This window comes from Triticum dicoccoides, chromosome 3B, assembly GCF_002162155.2.
Source record: "Triticum dicoccoides isolate Atlit2015 ecotype Zavitan chromosome 3B, WEW_v2.0, whole genome shotgun sequence".
Taxonomy (NCBI): Eukaryota; Viridiplantae; Streptophyta; class Magnoliopsida; order Poales; family Poaceae; genus Triticum; species Triticum dicoccoides.
Genome location: NC_041385.1, coordinates 712,081,860 through 712,090,411, shown reverse-complemented (window position 1 = coordinate 712,090,411; position 8,552 = coordinate 712,081,860).

Here is an 8,552-nt window from a genome sequence, read left to right as displayed (position 1 = left end):
AGCTTGGGGGAGTACGTATTTCTCACCGACTTTACATTCATGTTCACACACTAGTCGTCGGTGCTCATACTCTTTCATTCTATTATCCATGCTAGTTTAAATTCCTTTTTCTAGTTTTCTTCTTGTGTGTTTGTTAAATCTTAAGAAAAAAAAAATAGTTAGTTTAATTTTCATGTTTGTAGTAGATATTAAAATGAAAACCCAAAAAGATTTCTAGTTCTTCTTCTTACTTGTTGGGAGCTTTCCCATGTAAATAGTTTTATTTTCTTTTATTTCCTTTGGGGGTCGAGAAGACCATATTGAAAATGTTTAGTGGCTCTCATATGCTTGATTGTTTATTTAACCTAGAGCCCATATTACTTGTCTTCTCTTTTGAGTTGAATGCTTGCAGATTCCAGCTTAGTCCAATGCACGTGCACTCTTATTATTATACACATCGTTCGGTCGTGCAAGTGAAAGGCAATAATGACGATATATGATGGACTTATTGGGATGAGAAAATCTGGTATGAACTCGATCTCTCTTGTTTTTGTAAATATGATGAGTTCATCATTTCTGAGTCAGCTTATTATGAAGTAAACATATTTGCAATGACATTTAGAGATTATAGTTACTTGTGCCATGCTTGATTAGTTATGAGTTATAATGGTTTACCTTGCGTGCCAACATGCTATTAGAATGATTATGATGTGGTATGATGGGATGGTATCCTCCTTTGAACGAATTGAGTGACTCGACTTGGCACATGTTCACGCATGTAGTTGAAACAAATCAACATAGCCTTCATGACATTTATGTTCATGGTAGATTATATCCTACTCATGCTTGTACTCAGTGTAAATCAATTTTAATGCATGTTCATGACTGTTGTCGCTCTCTCAGTTGGTCGCTTCCCAGTCTTTTGCTAGCCTTCACCTGTACTAAGCGGGAATACTGCTTGTGCATCCAAACTGCTTAAACCCCAAAGTTGTTTCATATGAGTCCACTATACTTTCCTATATGCGGTATTTACCTACCGTTCCAAGTAAATTTGTATGTGCCAAACTCCAAACCTTCAAATGAAATTATGTTTTGTATGCTCGAGCAGCTCATGTTACAACTAGGGCTGCCTATATCTTCCATGCTAGGTGGGTTATTCTCAAGAGGAGTGGACTCCGCTCCTCATTCACGAGAAAGGGCCGGTAACCGGGATGCCCAGCCCCATGATCCAAAAAGATCAAAGCAAATCAAAATAATTAAACAAAACTCCCCCAAGGATGTTGTTAGTTGGAGGCACTCGTTGTTTCGAGCAAGCCATGGATTGATGCTTGTTGGTGGTTGGGGGAGTATAAACCTTTACCATTCTGTTTGGGAACTGCCTATAATGCATGTAGTATGGAAGATACAGCCATCTCATAGTTGTTGCGTTGACAGCAAAAGTATGCCGCTCAAAATGTTATTCAATCTCTATTTTAAAATCGAGCTTTGGCACCTCTACAAATCCCTGCTTCCCTCTACGAAGGGCCTATCTATTTACTTTTATGTTGAGTCATCACCCTTCTTATTAAAAAGCACCCACTGGAGAGCACACTGTCATTTGCGTTCATTACTATTGGTTTATATTGGGTATGACTTGACTGGATCTCTTTTACCATGAATTACAATGTTTAGTCAATCCTTGATCTTTAAAGGTGCTCTGCATTCATGTTTTGCAGTCTCAGAAAGGGCTAGCGAGATACCATTTTGTTATATCATGTTATGATTGTTTTGAGAAAGTGTTGTCATCCGAGTTTTATTATTATGGCTCGCTAGTTGATTATGCTATTGATATGAGTAATTGTGAGACCCAAGTGTTATTGTGAGTATGGTTAGTTCATAATATTTGCTGAAACTTGAATGTTGGCTTTTCATGTTTACAACAACAAGAGCAAACAGAGTTTGTAAAAGTTTTTCTTTATCACTTTCAGTTTATCAACTGACTTGCTTCAGGACAAGCAAATGTTTAAGCTCGGGGGAGTTGATACGTCTCCAACGTATCTACTTTTCCAAACGCTTTTGCCCTTGTTTTGGACTCTAACTTGCATGATTTGAATGAAACTAACCCGGACTGACGCTGTTTTCAGCAGAACTGCCATGATGTTGTTTTATGTGTAGAAAAGAAAAGTTCTCGAAATGTCCTGAAAATCCACGGAGGCACTTTTTGGAATTAATAAGAATTTCTGGGCGAAAGAAATACACCAGGGGGCCCATGGCCTGTCCACGAGACAGGGGGGCGCCCCCCTGTAGGGCGCCCCCTATCTCGTGGGCCCCCTGGACCTCCACCGACCTCAACTCCAACTCCATATATTCCTTCTCGGAGAGAAAAAATCAGAGAGAAAGTTTCATCGCGTTTTACGACACGGAGCCGCCACCAAGCCCTAATCTCTCTCGGGAGGGCTCATCTAGAGTCCGTTTGGGGCTCCGGAGAGGGGGATTCGTCGCCGTCGTCATCATCAACCATCCTTCATCACCAATTTCATGACGCTCACCGTCGTGCGTGAGTAATTCCATCGTAGGCTTGCTGGACGGTGATGGGTTGGATGAGATTTATCATGTAATCAAGTTAGTTTTGTTAGGGTTTGATCCCTAGTATCCACTATGTTCTGAGATTGATATTGCTATGACTTTGCTATGCTTAATGCTTGTCACTAGGGCCCGAGTGCCATGATTTCAGATATGAACCTATTATGTTTTCATGAATACATGTGTGTTCTTGATCCTATCTTGCAAGTCTATAGTCACCTATTATGTGTTATGATCCGACAACCCCGAAGTGACAATAATCGGGATACTTCTCGGTGATGACCATAGTTTGAGAAGTTCATGTATTCACTATGTGTTAATGCTTTGGTCCGGTTCTCTATTAAAAGGAGGACTTAATATCCCTTAGTTTCCATTAGGACCCCGCTGCAATAGGAGGGTAGGACAAAAGATGTCATGCAACTTCTTTTCCATAAGCACGTATGACTATTTACAGAATACATGCCTACATTACATTGATGAATTGGAGCTAGTTCTGTGTCACCCTATGTTATAACTATTACATGAGTAATCGCATCCGACATAATTATCCATCACTGATCCATTGCCTACGAGCTTTTCATATACTGTTCTTCTCTTATTTACTTTTCCGTTGCTACTGTTACAACTACTACAAAAACCCCAAAACTATTATCTTTACTTTTGCCACCGTTACCTTTACTATCATACTACTTTGCTACTAAATAATTTGCTGCAGATACTAAGTTATCCAGGTGTGGTTGAATTGATAACTCAACTGCTAATACTCAAGAATATTCTTTGGCTCCCCTTGTGTCGAATCAATAAATTTGGGTTGAATACTTTACCCTCGAAAGCTGTTGCGATCCCCTACACTTGTGGGTTATCAACGAGCACTTCTTCCTATTTGTTGTCGAGTGTCATTGATATATGAGTCGGCGCGGCATTGGGATCGGTTGGGTGGATATGAATCGGCTTCGTTTCACCAGACGACTGAAATGTAGAATCCATGGCAGGCTTCTTGGCTCGGAGCAAATCACTCGGATCTACGTTCTTCTCATACTCTTGAAGTTCAACTGCTGCCATCTGTGCATCAGCAATTTTGGAACCTTTCTGGAAGCATTCCTCTGCTTTCTGCCGATTGCCAGTAATGGTGATCACGCCTTTGGGGCCAGGCATCTTCAACTTAAGGTACACATAACATGGTCGAGCCATAAAACGTGCGTAGGCAGGCCTACCCAGAATGACATGATAAGCACTCTGGAAATCCACGACTTCAAATGTCAACTTTTCTTTACGGTAAATCTTGGAATCACCGAAAACCACGTCGAGAGCGATCTGGCCGAGTGATTCAGCTTTCTTTCCAGGGATAACTCCATGGAAACTCATATTGCTCTCGCTAAGTTTGGACATCGGAATGCCCATCCCCTTCAAGGTTTCAGCATAAAGGATATTCAAACCACTACCACCGTCCATCAGCACTTTAGTCAGTCGAGTGCCTCCAACCACGGGGTCGACCACCAGCGCTTGCCTCCCGGGGGTGGCTACACGAGCAGGATGGTCAGACTGGTCGGATGTGATGGATGTTTGAGACAACTTCAGGTATGTGGTCGTCGTCGCCGGAGCGACCATGTTCACTTCTCTATTGATAACTTTCAGCCGACTCTTGCTCTCAACATCAGCAAAAATCATGAGGGTGGAATTGACTTTGGGATAACCATCATCTTCCTCTTCATCCTCATCTTTGTCCGACTCCTTCTCCTTCTCACCGGGTTGTTTCTCTGGAACTGCTGGATCAGGAGTCGGCATTGTCGAGTGGTATGCTTAGGGTAGATCAGGTTGCCTTCTTCATCTTTCTTTGTGTGGATGTGGCAAGGCAAATCCAACACACCATTCCCTTCTTGATCCTTCACCTTCTTGGGGGGCCAGGGCCCTTTAGGTTTTCCCTTGAATTTTCCTTGAGCTACTGCTGCAATTTCACCGGGTGCCGTCAGCTCGTCCTTACGCTTCTGTTTCCGGTTGGAATTACCTCCGCTGGCCTCTTGGCCGACTGGCTTACTCTTCCCGGTACGGAGTCGGTCCTCCTCTTCTCCGTTGGCGTACCGGGTGGCTATCTCCATCATCCGAGTTAGAGTCATATCTCCAGTCCGACCGAACTTCAGGACCAACTCTCGGTATTTGACACCTTCCTTGAAAGCGCACACTGCTTTATGCTCTGATACATTTTCAACGGTGTGATGCAAAGTGGTCCACCTCTGAATGAAGTCTCTCAAAGTCTCACTCGGCTTCTGCACACAATCCTGCAACTCGGTCAGTCCTGCTGGCCGCTTGCAAGTGCCCTCAAAAGTTCTGACGAACACTCGAGCCAGCTCTTCCCAACTGAATATACTGCCTGGAGCCAACTGAGTCAACCACACTCGGGCCGACCCTTCCAACATCAGAGGAAGATGTTTCATTGCTATTTCATCGTTTCCGCCTCCAATCTGCACAGCCACTCGGTAATCCTCAAGCCAAGTTTCAGGCTTGGATTCTCCAATGAACTTACTGACTCCGGTTGCCAACCTGAAATTGGGAGGAATCACTACCGCCCTGATGGCTCTGCTGAAACACTCTGGACCTGAAACATGTAATCTGTTGCCGCTTGGACGATCTCTGCCAGGGTCTTCTCTATGCGCTCTGTTTCAGTCGACCAGGCCTTGAACGAGAATGGATCTCTCATCAAAGCCTGGCTCCCTTGGGTCGACTGGAGCTCTCTGCTCGCCACTGTGACAGCGTCTATCATCGTTCTGCCGAGGCACATATGACACACTCCTCGGAGGAGGCGTGGGCACTCGACGACGATTGTCGCGGTCGAGCTGACGATCATACTGTCCACGGCCTTCACGCCGCAGGGGCGATCTTGGGTTGTGGGACGACTGAACCATATCCGCCACTACGGATCTGCTGTGAATCCTATTCAGCGACTGAGACACTGCTGTGTTCTGCTCTCCTGCTGCCCGGAGCAAGGCCCGGATCTGCATCAACCCTCTGCCAGCCTCCGACTGGGAAGGTTGGATCGACTCTGCTATTCGGGCCGTAGCTGTGAGGTTCTGAATCGGAGTACGGTATACCTTAGGCGGAGGCGGGAAAAGCTGCCGTCGACTGAACTCAGGGACCCACTCGTCGAGAGCGCGCTGCAGGTTCTCCAGTCGAGTGTGCTCAGCCAAATTAGCCAGGCGCACCTCTTCCAAGGCCCGAGCCCCGGGGGTTTCTCCAACGATGGGCGTGTGGAGTGCATCCATGTTGCGGCAACGAAGTTCTTCCCTCTGCTGCGCAGAAAGGGGTTCGGGATGGTATTCCTCATGGACGTGCGATGGATCGCCACCACCATCTTCGTCGTCTTCGCGATGGAAGCCAGGTGGACCACGCGGTCCATCGACCATCAAGACTTATGTCGCAGGGTCACTGCTATCGCACTCGGATGCAGTCTCCGCGGAGCCAGTCGACAGATCGAACAGGCCGTGGAGAGTTTCGTCGGGCTCGATCGCCGTGACTTGATGGGTGGCCGAACGCTAGGCCACCACGTGTTTCACCCACCGCTGAAGCCGCGATCGACCGGATCGCTTGCGGCGACGAACAACGGGGAGTGAAGACACCATCGGGGCCGACTGATACTGAGTCGACGGCTGCCGGAGAAGGACGCCGTGAACGCACGCGCGAAAGTGCATCGCCCCTCGGACGGGGAGCGCCTCAATGTCAAGGGGAGCTTTTGGAAGCCAAGCGAGTCGTCGGAGATGAAAACGAGCTCGCCGAGACAGATCTCACGGTCCTCCGCCAATCCGCCGCCGGAAACCATGATGATGACGATCGAAAAAACTTGCAACTTCACCAACAAGTCGCTAAGACACCTGCCCCACGGTGGGCGCCAACTGTCGTGGTTCTAAGGCTGACAGTAGAAAGGGGGGTAGGTATGGAGAGGCAAAATCTCAACTATGGTGAAGGTGTACACACGAGTTTTACGAGTTCAGGCCCTTCTCGGTGGAAGTAACAGTCCTACGTCTCGGTGCCCGGAGGCGGTCGATTGAATTATGTGTGTGATGTTACAGAGGGTGCGAACCCTTGTGCCAGAGGAGGGGGTGGCTTATATAGAGTACGCCAGGACCCCAGCTCCCCTCCGTTATAAGGGACTTAATGTACATAAAGTAGGGGCGTTACTGGTAACGCCAGCTTTAAATGTTGTTAATGACCTTAAAGACTGCGGAGTGAACGCCTGCCCGTTGTAATGTTGAGTGACTCCTGGTCTTCGGTAGGTCGAGTGATTCTCTGGATGGTCGAGTGACAGTAAGGAGGAGGTCGCCCGAGTGACCTGACTGTCGAGTGGATTGCACTCGACATCTTTGACTGGGGATCCTTTGCTGTCTCTTGGACTCCTTATCTTCTAGGGTAGTGACCTTGGGTAAGGCGTGTATGCCTGACCTATGACCTTACCCAGGTCTGTATCCTCATCGGTAGCTAAGCAGTTCCTTCGAGCAACACCATTCCCATTGCCGTAGGAATCCCCTCAAGATCGTCACTTCGTTTTGAGTCAATAAAATCCAGAAAAAGTCAATTTTAAACCATGAACTTGTAGAGGTTTGGCGCAATGAACCCCCACATCGAAATCCCTGTCGATTGCATCATGAACTTTGCAATCCCGGTCTAAATCGAACATGTGTTTAAAATGGACATTGGCCCTGTTTGGATACTCTAACACAGTTAGAGTTAGAGTTATTTTTTAACCCACTCTAACCCAAATAAGCACCTTTCCACCGGTATAGTTAGGTTAGATGAAACTAACTCACTCTAACCCTCCCTGTTTGGATACTTTTGGGTTATTTGAACCCCCAACTAACCCAAACTAGCTCTAACCCCATGATCCAAACAGGGCCATTTTCCTAAAATCCATCCATCTTACCCAAAAATGCAGGCCGGCCCTGTGTTCGCCACGTTACTGTTGCTCCACGACGCCGGAGCGGCAAAGCGTTCGACAACGAGCAGGCTTTCAGGCCTCGGATGCAGCAGGGTGTGGAGTGTGGACTGCCGAAGAGCAACGCGCGGGCAGAGGGAGCCCGTGCCCCCCGACAGCCACGGAGCTGCACGAACCACGATCAAATCAAACCGGCCAGCCCCCATGTCGATCGTCTCCGACACGAACGATGCCCCTTTGCAAGGACGGCCCGGGCCGGCCGGGCGTACGGCTCTAGGACAATCAAGCTCGGCCGCGGCGGACGTGGCGTACCACGGTCCAGCCACGGCCGCACGCATGTGCGGGCTCGCCCGGCGAAACTTCGCGCAACCAGAAGGCATGGGCATGGGCATGTGCGTCCGCGTGGCAGTTCGGTTCGTTAGTTAGCTCCGCCGTGCCGGTCGTGACGATCTCCGGAAGATCTCCACCGAGGCATGGCTTGATCGCCACGAATCGGCCTGGCCGCCGTACGCACCCGATGGACGAGCGCACGGCGCCATGCATATCTATCTAATCTAAAAGAGTGAAAAAAGACCCGAGTTTATTCCAGATCTAGTGAAAGCTAGCACGCACCAAACCCCTTGACTAACCAACCGGTCCTTCACATATCTCTTCAGGCTGAAACTTTCTTCCTTGCTAGTGCTCCTACTCTCTAGTTTCAGGCCTGGGACGGGACGAGCACGGAATGTTTGAACGGATCCGCAGTCACTTCGCCGTCTCAGCCCGGCTCTGGCACGCAGGTCGACGTCGCCGTCCCCGGTCGCCGCATGCATCCATCAGTCCGTCACCAGCGCGCCGCTCCCAAAAGACCAAAAGCTTTACACGACAAGGCGAGTGCGCGCCGTGACGCTGACCATTCCATCCAGATTCAGATGTGGCCCACCTTCAGACAACTGCCCAGTCGTCCTTTTGAAAGTTGATGCCATATTATTTATCAAAAATATCTAAACCGCGTATTATTTATGAAAATTAATAAAAAATGTATTATTTAAAGAAAATAGCGTCCAAAAGGCCAGTTGTGCCCATTGACCTCTCTTTTGTCTCCGGACCA